Raw genomic sequence first — 15,408 nt, 5'->3', positions numbered from 1 at the left:
CATTCCCAAATTGATGTAAAAGATACTGCAGATCCTACAGCAGTACCTGAAGAAGAGTAGGGGGCTTCTCCTACATTGTAGAATGTTTTCTACAACATTCGTCCCTCAACCAATACCACACATTAACTGATCAGTCACCTCAATTGCTGATTTTGCGATCTTTCTGTGCACAAAATTGCTGCTTTGTTTGGGTACATTACCATGTTGACTGCACTTCAAATGCAATTCATTGGTTGTGGAACTATTGCATTGCCCAGGGTGCGGAAGATGCCACATCAGCACAGTGCTTTTTCTTGATGTTTTAACGATTTGTCAGAGCTCAGTGTTCCGATGTTTTAGTGCCGACCATTTTAATCAGTCCCAAATGCAGCTTTCACCACTCTCTGTGCATCCTCCGTCAGCTCATCCAGTGCATCACTCAGTATCTTGTGGGTCACATAAAATGATGATCCTGCTCCAAAGATGGTACCAATGACGGGGTGGTATCAAGAGCTACTTCAGTTACTGAAATGGTCAGAAAATTGTCCATTCTTTTTGACAACTTCTTCATTTACTTCACCCACCAGTGGAGTTTTAACCATGGCGTTCAGATCTTCCACAGGTTTCCCAGCCTTGTTGGCAAGTCTTTGACGAGAGGCATCATCCAGACCCATGCATTTACGGAAATCTACTATTACTCCCATCAGTACCCCAATGTCAGAACCAAGGGGATCTCCCATAATTAGCAATGATCTCACTGCTCCCCTTAGTCCAGAACGTGTTGCCAACACATGAATTTGTTCCTTTAGCAATTTCTCTACAATCTCCATTCTTGTGTTTGGAAGGGAAAATATGTAAACAGATTTTCCGAGTTCTCAAGGATATCTGGGAGGCTTTTGTTCAACGCTGGGAAATCTATTTCATTGACTTTAAAGTTTGATATCAGGAAAACAGTGGGCGATGCTATCCCCTCCTCTTTGAAACTGTCCACATAATAATTCCTGATCTTGTCCAGTTCTTCAGCTGTGTTCACCTTCCTATCTTCCATTTCAAAAGTCTGTAAATCACCATCAATTTTAGATCGAATGAAGTAGAAATTCTTCCCCAGACGTTTAATCTCTTTGGCGAGTTTTGCATCATTTTCTGTGAATCTAGATTGTGAGATGATGATGAAGAAATCGTATCTTTTAAATTCCATTTTCTTCAGGTATTTATCTGCTGGGAAATGTTCAGTTCCAATTCCCGGCAGCTCCCACAAATAAACATACGGCAGGTTAGAATGCTTGTATCCGATTGGCTCCATTGTGGTTAGAGTGGTCCCTGTCTTAGCAGCTCCCTTATCATCGCTCTGGAATCCTCGCACTGTATTGATGAAGGTGGATTTCCCTGCACCTGATTCTCCTGTCACTGCGATGTTAATCTCTCTGTTGGCCAGATCATTTAGCTTCAGCTCCATCAATAGTGTATCTGCCTCCAGCTCGTCCGATTTACAATCAGTCTTCAGTTTGTTGAGTTCTTCCTCAGTGAAGAATGAAGGGTTGGAAGATTGAGCCATTGGGTCTCTGTGGAAAAGAATTAGTTCTTTACACTGTGCATAATTTTTCCAATCTGTGTGAGTCTTTATTCATAGATGGAAGAAAAATTTGAATCAGAACTTATTGATTAAAAGCAGAAAATATTGGGCTGATGCTGAAACAATGTAGTGAACTGAAAAATAAATGGAATTTCTCGCTTTGTAACTTTGATGATCTCTCTATCCACATTCCTTCATTCCTGTTCTCAGTGCTCCTGGGACATGTGCTGTAAAGATACTCCTGATATTAACTAACTTATGTTCACTTTGGCGTTTTACATAAAATAGAATATAAACCCTTTTACTTTGTTACTTCTGAAGATTAAAATCATAGACAACAGTGTACATTGCTTTAATTCTGAAAGCCAATTGGTGATAAAATAAACATAATCAACGTTTGTATGGAATAGATTTATTCACAGAGTGAAACATTACAGTCTCTCCATCATTCATGTGTGCTTTGCCCAAAGGCAGGCCCTTGCTCAGTGTGTTTCTCTTTATATATGGGCAGAGAATCGGTCAAGAAGCCAAATTTGGGGCAGGTTCTGGGCGCACGCCAGAATGCCTTGCCCTGGTGCCTGATAGCAATGTCAATGCATTCTACTCCACAAGTATAGTAAACGCCTTTCGCAGATCATGGGCGTCATTCTCCGCCGGCGGGAGTCTCCGTTTTGCCGGCGCCCGGGGGTTTCCCGACGGCCTGGGGCTGCCCCACAATGGGAAACCCCATTGACCGGCCGGTGTTATGGAGACTCCCGCCGGCCGGTCGGGGCAGAGATGTGGCGGGGCGGGTAGGAGAATTTCGCCCCATTAGTGTGACTGACCCGATATTCTCCGGAGTGTCCACAATGCTCTGCCTCCGCTAAGGGGAATTTCCAATGGCAAGTTTCACTTGTGGTTTTAAAAATCGGGAAACAGGCGCCATGGCTGATAAGGGAGCGAGAGGAGGTAGGACATGCAGAGGCACGTCCACGGGCTGCTGGTCCTGCCGCTGGCAGCGCTGGCTGGCGGGGTGGGCCTCTGCCAGGCCTGTGGGGGGGGGGGGGGCAACAGGGGTTGAACAGGGGATGGGTGTTGGGGGAGGAGTGCACCCCACAAGTCCAGGCCATCCAGGCACAGACCGCCATCGCCGTGGCCTGCAAGGCAGCCATTTTGCTGTGCACACCACTGACCGCCCACCGTGGCCCCTGGTTCTGCAGACTGACATCGGCCGTATGGGTTCCCCACCCCCCAGCCCCCACCCTCCACCACACCACTCCATGCCTCACCCTCCACCACACCAACGCTCCCCTCCAACTGGCTGCCACCCGGTGGACATGGCTGGGCACCGGGATATGCACCACACTAACATGACTAACTTTCACCCCCTGCAGACAGTGGATTTTGGAATCCAACCAGGAATGGTGGACTGTGGCTGATGACGCCTATCCAGAGGCCACAGACCTAAAACGAGGCCCATGTAGTAACCAGGGGTATGGTCGGCATTCTGAAGATGGTTCTGAAGAAGGTTCAGGTCCCAGGACCGCTCTGGAGAACACTCCAGTATAGCACTAGGAGAGTCTCCCACATCATGGTGGTCTGCTACATCCTCCACAACACCGTGCAACAGAGGGGTGATGTTCTGGAGGAGCAGGATGAACGTCAGGCCTCATCCGATGAGTAGGATGTGGGGCTGGGGGCTGGGGGGAGGATGAGCAGGACATAGGGCCCGGGCAGTCATGGCAGTCCCGCACAACCTGTGCGTCAGGGCCAATGCGCATGGGACGCTCCGATAGCCTCCAGCGTCACCAACAAGGGGGCCTGGCCAGTGACACGGACATCTGAACCCAAGCCCACATCCCCTCCAGCCGGCCAAACTGTCCCATGACCACCTTCCCTGTGCAAGCCACACCTGCCCCCCCCCCCCCCCACCTCCCCTCCCCCCCACTCCCACCTTGCAACCCTCTCCGTGATTCCAACCTGCCTCACTACAGGGTGTTGAGTTGGCAGTGACAGCGTTCAGGTCCACGGATGGAAGATGATGACAAACCGCTCTGCGATGAGCTCTGGTGCTCCAGACCGTTTGACAACATCTGGCTGCTGCCGAGGGGAGCACTTTCCAGCATCCACCTGGGTGATCACTGCATTCGAGTTGGTCATTCCATCACACCGAACACTTGGGGTGGCAGAGGTGGAGATAGGATGGGGGAGGGGAGAGAAGGATGGGGGTGGGAGTGGTGAGCGCTGGCTGAATTGGGATCCCTGCAGGGGTGGGGGCACCCATACAGCCCGCTGTCACTCTGCAGAACCACAGGCCACGGTGGGTGGTTAGTGGGGTGCAGTAAGTTGGCTGTCTTGCAGGCCACGGCTATGACGGTCCATGCCTGGTCACTGCCTTGGTCCAGTGGGGGGGGGCCAAGCCGGCTCCGTGGTCCATCCCCCGGTCACCCCCTCCTCCTCCCAGCCCACCAACCAGCCTGGCCAGTGTCAGATCGTGCCTCTGTGTGTCCTACCTCCTCTCTCTCTCCCTCATCAGCCACGCACCGGTTTCCCGACTTTTAAAAGTACAGGTGAACCTCGCCGTTGGGAATTCCACTCGGTGGATGCGGACCATTGCCGAGGCCCCAGAGAATACCGGGTCAGGCACGCTAATGCAAATGGCGTTTACAGTACGTGCGGAGTGGAACGCATTGATGCTGTTGTTGAGACGCTGGAGAATTGCGATTTGTGTGAACCCGGCATCGGCCATGATTTCCAACATCAAAATCGATTCTCCGCCCAATCTCTTTTCCCGATTTCGGCATTGGGCCAAAGTAGAATCCCTCCCAATATATCTGAAATTCCTACATTTATCACAGGTTCAATTAGATCCCTTCTGATTCTTCTAAATTCCAGTGAATACAGACCCAGTCGCCCCAATCTCTCCTCATATGATAATCCTACCATCCCAGGAATCAGCCTGGTGAACCTTTGCTGCACTCCCTCTGTGGTAAGCATATCTGTTCTTAGATAAGGAGACCAAAACTGCACAATGTACTCCAGGTGCGATCTCACCAAGGTCCTGTACAGCTGCAGTCAGGCATCCTTGCTCCTATACTCAAGTCTTCTTGCAATGAAGGCCAACATACCATTTTCCTTCATAACTGTTTGCTGCATCTGCATGCTTGCTTTCAGTGACTGGTGCACAAGGACACCAGGTTTCTTTGTACGCCAACATTTCCCAATCTACACCATTTAAATAACACTCTGCCATTCAGTTTCTCTGACTGAATTGGATAACTTCACACTTATCTACATTATATACTCGCCTACTCACTCAACTTGCCTAAATCACCCTGAAGCTCCTGAACATCCCCCTCACCACTCACATTTCCACCAAGTATCATGTCGTCAGCAAACCTGTAAATATTACATTTGGTTCCCTCATTCAAACCACTGATGTACATTATGAATAGTTAGAGGCAAGCAACTGATTCCCTCGTCACGCCCACTACTTCTAAAAAGACCCATTAATTCCTTCGAAAGAGAAAATGCTGGAAAATCTCAGCAGGTCTGGCAGCATCTTTATGATGATGTTTCGAGTCCGATGACTCTTTGTCAAAGCTAACAGACAGAGAAAGTGGGAAATATTAATTCCTTCTCTCTTTTACCTGTCTGCTCACCAATTCCCAATCCATGATGCCATCCAGTGGAGAGTTTTCCACCTGATTCCCATTGGGGCTTTTCACAGTAACTTCATTTGAAGCCTACGTGTGACAATACACAATTTTCATTTCATTTTCACTTCAGTTTTGCTGGAGATCCTTGAGCCCACATGGTTAAATGCTGCCTTGACATCAAGAGCAGTAACACTCACTACGGCTCTGATGTTCGGTCTTCTGTCCATGTTTGGACTAAGGCTGTAATGAAATCAGAAGCTGAGTAATCCTGGCGGAACCCAAACTGAGCATCCATGAGCAAGTTATTGCTGAGTAAGTGCTGCTTGATAACGCTGTTGATGACTCCTTCCATCACTTTTCTGATGATCGAGAGTAGACTGATGAAGTGATAATTGGCCGGGTTGGATTTATCCTGCTTTTTGTGTGCAGGACAAACCTTGGCAATTTTCCACATTGCCGGGGAGATGCCAGTATTGTACCTGTACTGGAACAGCTTGGTTAGGGATACAGCAAGTTCTGGAGTACAAGTCCTCAGTACGATTTACTGGAATATTGTCAATGCCCTTAGCCTCTGCAGTATCCAGTGCCTTCAGTTGTGACTTGATAATATGTTGAGTGAATTGAATTGGATGAAGACTGACATTTGTGATGCTGGGGACCTGAGGAGGAGGCTGAGGTGGATCATCCACTCGGCACTTCTGGCTGAAAGTGCATCAGCCATGTCTTTTACACTGATGTGCTGGGCTCTTCCATCATTGTGAATAGGTTGTGTTTGGAATCTCCTCCTCCTGTGAGTTGTTTAATCATCCACTAATATACATGACTGGATGTGGCAGAACTGCAGAGCTTAGATCTGATCTTTTTGTTGTGGCATTACTTGGCTCTATCTATTACTTGCTGCTTATGCTGTTTGTCATGCAAGTAGTCCTTTGTTGTAGCTTCACCAGGTTGACACCTCATTTTTCGGTATGCCTGGTGTTGCTCCTGGCATGCTCTCCTGCACTCTTCATTGTACTAAGGTTGATTCCCTGGCTTGGTGGTAATGGGGCAGTGTGGGATGGGCCAGGCCATGAGGTTACAGATTGTGTTTGAATATAATTCTGCTGCTGCTGATGGCCCACAGCGCCTCCTGGATGCTCAGTCTTGAGTTGCTAGACCTGTTCAAAGTCTATCCCATTTAGCACAGTGCCAGTGTCACACAACACGATGGAGAGTATCCTCAATGTGAAGATGGGACTTTGTCTCCACAAGAGCTGTGTGGTGATCACTCCTACAGAAACTGTCATGAACTGATGTATCTGCAGCAGGCAGGTTGGTGAGGATGAGGTCAAGTATGTTTTCCCCTCTTGTTTGTTCCCTTTCCACCTGTATCTGTTCCAGTCTAGCAGCCATGTCCTTTAGGACCCGGCCAGCTCGGTCTGTGGTGGTACTACTGAGCCACTCTTCATGATGGATGTTTAAGTTCCCCACCCAGAGTACATTCTGTGCCCTTGCTACCCTCAGTGCTTCCTCCAAGTGGTGTTCAATATGAAGGAGCACTGATTTATCAACTGAGGGTGGCTGGTATGTGGGAAACAGCAGGCGGTTTCCTCTGACCTGGAGCCATGAGAATTCATGTGTCCATCGTGAATGTTGGGGATTCGCAGGACAACTCCCTCCCAACTGTATACCTTGTGGCGTCACCTCTGCTGGGTCTGTACTGCTGGTGGGACAGGACATGCCCAAGGTGTGTGGTGTCTGTGATGTTATCTGTGAGGCATGATTCCGGGAGTATGGCTATGTCAGGCTGATGCTTCACTAGTCTGTGAGACATCTCACCCAGCTTTGGCACAAACCCCCACATGTTGGTAAGGAGGACTTTGCAGGGTTGACAGGGCTGAGTTTGCCGTTGCCATTTCCAATGACTAGGTCGATGCCGGGTGAACCAGCTGGTTACATTCCTTTTGTAATGATTACGACAACTGAGTGGCTTAATAGGCCATTTCACAGCATCACAGAATCACTCAGTGCAGACGAGGCCCTTTGGCCCATTGAGCCCGCACTAACACGTGAAAAACACATAAGCCGCCTACCTATTCCCAGTTACCAGCACTTGGTCCATAGTCTTGAATGTTTTGAAGTGCCAAGTGCTTATCCAGGTACTTTTTCAAGGATGTGAGGCGACCCACCTCTACCACCCTCCCAGGCAGCACATTCCAGTGCATTTCAGACGCATTTAAGTGTCAACCACATTTCTGTCAGACCATGTTTCCCACAAAGGACACTATTGAACCAGTGGGTTTATGTGGCAAAGGAGAATGGTTTCATGCCATCATTAGACTTTTCATTCCAGCTGATTTATTGAGTTTAAATTTCAGTGAGTTATAGAAGCACAGAATCGACAGCATGGAGACAGGCCCTTCGGCCCAAACTTGGGTATGTCCATGCTAAATAAAAAGCCCATCTAAGCTAATCTCATTTGCCTGCATTTGGCCCATATCCCTCTAAACCTTTCCTATCCTTTCCCAGGGCAGCACGGTAGCACAGTGGGTAGCACTGGTGCTTCACAGCTCCAGGGTCCCAGGTTCGATTCCCGGCTTGGGTCACTGTCTGTGTGGAGTCTGCACGTTCTCCCTGTGTCAGCGTGGGTTTCCTCCGGGTGCTCCGGTTTCCTCCCATAAGTGCCGAAAGACATGCTGTTAGGTGAATTGGACATTCTGAATTCTCCCTCTGTGTACCCGAACAGGCGCCGGAATATGGCGATGAGAGGCTTTTCACAGTAACTTCATTGCAGTATTAATGTAAGCCTACTTGTGACAAAAAAGTTTATTATTATTATCCCTTTATCTATCCAAATGTCTTTTAAATGTTGTCAATGTCCCAGCCTCAACCAGTTCCTCTGGTATCTCATTCCACATACGTACCACCCTCTGTGTAAAAAGGTTGCTCCTCAAATTCCCATTAATTGTTACCCCTCTTAACTTAAACCTATGCCCTCTAGTTCTTGATTCCCCAACTTTGGGATATAGACTGAGTATATTCACCCTATCCATGCCTCTCATGATCTTATACAATTCTATGAGATCACCCCTCAGTCTCCTACGCTCCAAAGAAAAAATCCTAGCCTCTCCAATCTCTCTGTCCCTTGTCTCAGTCCCTTGAGTCCTGATAACATCCTTGTAAATCTCTTCTGCACTCTCTACAGTTTATAAACATCTTTCCCAGAGCAAGGTGACCAAAACTGAACACAATACTCCAGGTGCAGCCTACTCAACATCCTGTACAACTGCAACATAACTTCCCAACTTTTATGCTCAATGCCCTGACTGATGAAGGCCAGCATGCCAAAGCACTGCCTTATCTACCTGTAACTACCTTGAGAGAACCGTGCACCTGAACTCCAAGATCCCTTTGTTCCACAATACTCCAGTATCATTTAATCACCCGCTATGATTCACTGGATGGGGCAGGATTGCAGAGCACAACCCAATCTATTGGTTATGGGATTGTTTAGATCTATACCTGCTGCTTATGCTTTTTGGCATGTGAATAATCCAGTGCTGTAGCTTCACTACACTATCAAACAATCCGGCACCTCAATTCTGACTCCAAGTGGTCGCACTTCCTGCCGGGGCCGCACTTAGTCCCGTTTCCTGAACGAAGGAGCTCTGCAGGAGGAGAGCAGGACACCATTTCTAAATGGCACCCCAATCTCTCAACTCCCCGACGCGACCCCAGGACCCTCACCAATGCCGCAACTCACCAATAAGTGGGTCCTCAGCCCCCCCCCCCGCCCCCCACACACACACACACACTCGACCTCACCTGGACCTGAGCGTAATCCCTAGTGCAGGAAAAACACCATCCTGGCAGTGCCCTGCCAGCTGGCCATCCCACCTGGGCAGTGTCAAGCTGGCACCAAGGCGACACTGACAGGGTACCAGGTTGGCAGTGCCAAGGTGACACCAGCAGTGCCAGGGTGCCATCCTGCCCAGAGGGAAACCACCTGGTGGACTCTGTACCCTTGGAAGACACTCCCAAGTGCTGCTTCATCTGGTCCCCATTTGTGACGACCAGCACTGAACAGCACCTGCCTTAGGTCTCCAAAGCAAAGGGGTTAGATCCCAGAGCCTCAGTTAATCAGGTGGGATTCTGATCCCGAGGTCTTGCAAGATCCTGTTACACCTTGCAAGGCGCGGCGAGCCGGGTCGATCTTGGAAGAGAGATCTCCCAGCCTCTACTGGCTGCGAACGGGGGTGCTGCGTGGCCTGCTGATCACGCACACTCTCTACAAGATACACCATCTATAAAATGTACTACAGCCACTCACCAAGGTTCACTCAATAGCACCTTCCAAGCTCTGACCTCGAGTACCTTGAAGGAAAAGGGTAGCAGATACCTGGGAACACCACCACCAGATGTTCCTCTCCAAGCTACTCACCATCCTGACTTGGAAATATATCACTGTTCCTTTACTGTCACTGGCTCTAAAATACCCAGTTTAATAACATCTTTCTAATACCCCAAAGAAGTTTAACAACTTTGTTTGTGTAGAAAGGCGACCAAAACTGAACACAATCCTCCAGGTGCAGCTTCACCATGTGCAGGGGAGCCCTCTTGGAGTTTTACAGGTAAGGCTTTACATGACAATTGTCCTGTGTTGGGAACCATCTGTAAATGCAATTTAAATCTCAAAGTTTTGATGTTTCTGCCAGGGCTACACCAATAGTTACTCTGAGAAAGTTAGAACAAACAAAGAACAAAGAACAAAGAAAAGTACAGCACAGGAACAGGCCCTTCGGCCCTCCAAGCCCGTGCCAACCATGCTGCCCGACTAAACTACAATCTTCTACACTTCCTGGGTCCGTATCGCTCTCTTCCCATCCTATTCATGTATTTGTCAAGATGCCCCTTAAATGTCACTATCGTCCCTGCTTCCACCACCTCCTCCGGCAACGAGTTCCAGGCACCCACTACCCTCTGAACAAAAAACGTGCCTCGTACATCTACTCTAAATCTTGCCCTTCGCACCTTAAACCTATGCCCCCTAGTAATTGACCCCTCTACCTTGGAGAAAAGCCTCTGAAATGAAGAATTAAAACCCTTTCTAACTTCTGGGTAACTGTTCTAAACAGTTGGACCCATTGCCCCACGGGATATCCCACAAACCCAACTCTCCCCAACTGTGGATTTACCTGTCCCCAATTACCCTCTGCCAACATCCAATTGCCCTCCTCCCAACATCTAATTACCATCCCCCTACAATTTCACTCCTCTCAACTCCAATTACCCTCCTATCAACCTCCAATTATCCTCCCGCACAATCAACCTCTTCCCAACTCCGGATTACCAACCCCCGATTACCCTCCCCCAAACCCCGATTACCTTCCCAATTACCCACCCCCACAGTTACATTCCTTCCACCCCACTGACACCCCCCCACCCCCACCCCCCTGCCCCGCCCCCATTACCCACCCCTCAAACCCCTCGACACAGAGAGCTGTAGCTGGTCTCAGCAACGAGACATGTCTGGATGTGGAGGTACTTATGTTTTAGAATTCCTTCAGTGTCTGCAATCCCTGTTTCCCTTCAGATTCTGGATGTATTTGAAATGCAAATTCCAACAATTAGGGTGTTTTTGTAAGTGTTTGTTCGCCGAAAGTGTTTTCCAATAAAACGAAACTCAGAAGTGAAACTGCAGAAATATCAAAGTTTGGCCTGATATGTGAAAGGAGTGTGCTGTAGAATGGCAGAACAGGAAGTAGGAAGCACTCCCTCTGGGCATGAAGCTAGAGAAAAACTAATTGGACACACTTGCCAGAAACTAAATCAATTGTTCCCAAATGTTTCAGTGACACGGCACACTTCAATGAGACAAACAATTCCACAGCACACCCTCTTCTTTACAGCTGAATCAATTGCTCATAAATGTCACAGTTTACTTACATTTATGATGGTTACCATCTCACTAGAGAGATTAGCAACATACAATTGAAATTCAATGAATCAGAGCAAAATGCAAAATCGAGTAAATAGCAACTTGGCAGGTTAGTGGGAAATCTGCGTCTGCCGGGGTGCACAGAGACTTTTAATCAGGGGAGGAGTTGAGGAGAGGGCCACCCACAAATCTTGCTCCACTAACAAGCGCTCCCTCCTATTGTTTTTTTTACAGAGATCATGTTGGAAATGTTAGTTCATAGAGGTATGTTCTCAGAAACAGCAACAGCACGGTCAGAGATTGGAGAATATTCATGTACTGCAGTCAACCCAAAGAGTCCTGATTAAGGCGCTACGCTCCGAAAGCTAGTGATTCCAAACAAACCTGTTGGACTTTAACCTGGTGTTGTGAGACTTTTTACTGGGCCCACCCCAGTCCAACGCCGGCATCTCCAAACCTTGAAAAAGAAACAAACTGTAGGGTTATAGAGATAGAGCAGGAGGGAATTAAGAGGGTAATCAGGTGAATTGGATAGTTCTGTCAAAGATTCAGCAATCAGTGATAGCCCTTGTTCTGTTGCTGTATCATTCGCTGAGCCTCAGCAGCACCCAGAGAGTAAATAAAATTATTAAATAATGGTTTATCTCAAAAGTGAGGTGTAGAAGTTATTGAACAATGGTAAGAAAACTCAATAGTATTGAACATCAGGAATCTGTAAACTTTCACTGTGTTGCTAATCCCACCTTCTGTTATTAATCTGTTTCCTGCAGCTCATCTTCCAGGTCCCTTTCTCGCAATTGTCTCTAGTGTCTCGCTAGGAGTTGCAGAGCTTCCTGTTTGTCAGCAAGCAGGGTGACTGTTTCTTCTCTCTAAGGGCGGAATTCTCCTCTCTGGGATTAAGACCCATTGTAGGGGTGGAAACGTGTAATGTTTCCCGTTGGGATGTCAGGCAGGAAACTACACCATATCTTTCAGCATGATCCCCATTAATTATGCACCTGGAGGTTTAGTGTCATGTTCCATGCTGGGACAGGAATGATGCTGCATGAATCTCGCCACCATATCTGGGTGCCATATTGAAAAGGCGCCCAACATCACTGACCCATCATTGATGAAAGAGGAGGGACCCCCTGGTAAAGAAGATGGATCTCAAAGAACATTCTGAGGCTGAAAGATAGACCTCCTTGATGACACTGATGCTGAAAGATCCACCAGTAGATGCTCCCCCCCACCCCGCCACCCACAGATGTGGTGTTGCGGGGTCCATTTTGTTGGTAGCCTCCATGCCAAACTCCAGAGCCAGCCCCAGACATTGTTCAGATAAGTCCCGACTTGTGCATGTCACGTTGTTCCAGATGTGTGCTGGACTGGGGTGTTTTCCTGCTGACATCATGGTTTGAATCGGCCGTGGGTGTAAGATGAAAGAAGATCGAGTTAGGACCTTCATCTGCATCCCATGAGCGGAATGCAAATGAGGTTTCCGCCACCCTCCAGCGGGATTCCTGATCCGCTATGGCAGGTATCAGCGGAAGAGCCTGTGGGAAAATCACAATAATGTCAAACCTAATTTTGGACTCCTGCCAAATTCTACCCCCCAAGTCAACTATCGGGACAGCACTGTGGCACAGTGGGTATTGCTGCTGTCTCACAGTGCCAGGGACCTGGGTTCGATTCCAGCCTTGGGTGACTGGGTGGAGTTTGCAGATTCTCTCTGTGTCTGTGTGGGTTTCCTCTAGATGCTCCGGTTTCCTCCCACAGTCCAAAGATGTGCATGTTCGGTGGATTGGCCACGCTAAATTGTCCCTCAGTGTTCAAAGGTTATCTGGGGTTATGGGATAACGGGGATGGGACGGGGGAGTGGGCCTGGGTGAGGTCCTTCCTCCTCATCCTACTCGTCCAGCACATCACCCCTCTGCTGTGCGATATTGTGGAGGGTGCAGCAGACTACCACGATGCGGACGACCCTCTCAGCACCATACTGGAAGGCTCCTGCAAAGTGGTCCAGGCACCTGAAGAGCACCTTGAGGATGCTGAAGCATCACTTGATCACACTGCAAGGCATCGGTCGGGTCTCTGCGTCGGTCTGTGGCCTTCAGATAGGCGTCATCAGGTACGACCTTTGTGGGTAACCCCTGTCGCCCAGCAGGCAACCGCTCAATTGGCCGTGGGTGCTGCTCGAACATGTCGGGGATGTGTGCTGGGATGAATGAGTCATGTACACTACCCTGGTATCGGGCGCAGATATGCATGATGTGCACCTGTTGATCGCAGACCTGCTGTATCTTCATGGAGTGAAACCCCTTTTGGTTGGTGTACAGCGGCCTGTTATCCACCGCTGCCCATAGGGCAACATGCAGTCTGTTGATCAGCCCCGCACCCGGAACATCCCGGCGATGGCAGCGAGCCCCGCTGCCCGGGCATCCTGGTGGGCTCAGTCCGTATGGATCTGGATGTACTGGTCCGCCTGGGTGTATAGGGCGTCTGTGATGGTGTGGATGCACCTGTGCGCCGAGGCCTGCGAGATCCTAGACAGGTCTCCGTCACATGAACGTTCAGAGCAGCCAGCACCTTGATGGTCACCGGGAGCGGGTGTCCTCCCCCATACCCCTGCGATACCAGGTGTGCGATCATCTGGCAGATGTGTCGCACAGTCCCTCTGCTCATCCGCAGTCTCCGTCTGCATGCCCGGTCTGGCAGGTCCTCGAATGACATGCGGCACCGGTACACGCAGGACCTCATGCGCCGTCTCCATGGCACCTCCTCCTTGGCCTGTTGGGCGGCCGGCCCTCCAGCCTGTGCGGCCGCCACCGGCCCCTCTGTAGCCTGTTCCTCTGCAGCCTGGGGGGTATACAGGGGTGGGCGCACCCATATGGCTGGTGCAACTGTGTAGAACCAGGGGCAGGGATTGGTGTTCAGTAGATGTTCAGCAAGATGGCAGTCAGTGCCTGGGCACCACCCTAGTCCTGTGGGGGGGGGCACCCCAGCTGCTCAGCCCACCCTCCCCCTCCTTCTCCCCCTTCCCCCATCCCCGTGGTACCCCCCGCCACAGCCAGCACAGCTGGTGTCTAGGCTAGCAGCCCGCAGTCACTCCACACATTTCCTACCTCCTCTCACTCGCTCAGCAGCCAGAACGCCAGGTTCACGATTTATATAACCACAAGTGAACCACGCCATTGGGAAATTGGTCCATCGGAGGCGGTGAATCTCGGAGGCCCCGGAGCATCGGGAGTCAGGCCCTCTAATGATATGTCTACTGTACTTTTACCCCTACTGGCGAGCAACGCATTTACGTCATTTTCGGGGTGCCGGAGCATTCCAATTTGGCGTCAAAGTGGCACCTACCCTGATTTCGGTGTCGGAAGCTATTCTCCGCCCTATCGTGTTTCGCGAATTCGGAGTCGGCAAACGGAGAATCCCGCCTCAGGAATCAGCCTAGTGATTTAACACAGAAGGATACAGAATGGTGTGGAAGAACCAATTCAACCAACACACCCAGTGATACAATGAGGATATCACTACCTGGTCAGAGAATGTACACTGCTGGGATGCGGACACATTGGCTCCCGGACAGTATGATGTGTACATCAGATATACATCATATCAACAGGATTGATGTTGATGGACCACCTGTAAACAACAGGCCTGAGACTGAGGTCCCCAGTGACCCTCTAAACTCCCTGTGGTCTCCAAAGTGAATGACAACTCCAACATTCCAAAATCCTGGTGGTCAGACCCCACGTGTGTGCATGTGTAAGTCTGAGTGTGCATGTGAGTGTATAAGTATGTGTGTGTGTTTGTGTGTTAGTATGTGTGTGAGGGTGTGTATGTGTGTGAATGTATGTGCATTTGTCTGTATGTGCACAGTATGCTTGATCAGCACAGTAGTACAGTGGTTAGCACTGTCGCTTCACAGCGCCAGAGTCCCTGATTCGGTTCATGGCTTGAGTCACTGTCTGTGCGGAGTCTGCACGTTCTCCCTGTGTCTGCGTGGGTTTCCTCCGGGTGCTCCGGTTTCCTCCCACAAGTCCTGAAAGACGCGCTGCTAGGTACTTTGGACATTCTGAATTCTCCCTCAGTGTACCCAAACAGGTGCCGGAGTGTGGCAACTAGGGGCTTTTCACAATAACGTCATTGCAGTGTTACAGTAAGCCTACCTGTGACCTGAGTTCAGCAGTAGCTTCTGAAACCCCATTCATAGAATCATAGAATTTACAGTGCAGAAGAAGGCCATTCAGCCCATTGGGTCTGCACCGGCCCTTGGAAAGAGCACCCTATGCCTCCACCTTACCCCCATAACCCAG

At 49.5% G+C, this 15,408-nt stretch overlaps 1 pseudogene; it reads right to left on the bottom strand.

Moving 5' to 3' along the window:
• Nucleotides 1–347: 347 nt before the first annotated feature.
• Nucleotides 348–1,534, bottom strand: LOC140422735 (interferon-inducible GTPase 5-like; annotated as a pseudogene).
• Nucleotides 1,535–15,408: the final 13,874 nt, after the last annotated feature.

The sequence above is a fragment of the Scyliorhinus torazame genome, chromosome 5 (assembly GCF_047496885.1).
Source record: "Scyliorhinus torazame isolate Kashiwa2021f chromosome 5, sScyTor2.1, whole genome shotgun sequence".
In the NCBI taxonomy this organism is placed as follows: Eukaryota; Metazoa; Chordata; class Chondrichthyes; order Carcharhiniformes; family Scyliorhinidae; genus Scyliorhinus; species Scyliorhinus torazame.
The sequence above is the reverse complement of the archived record's forward strand: the minus strand, read 5'-3'. Positions and strand labels throughout refer to the sequence as shown.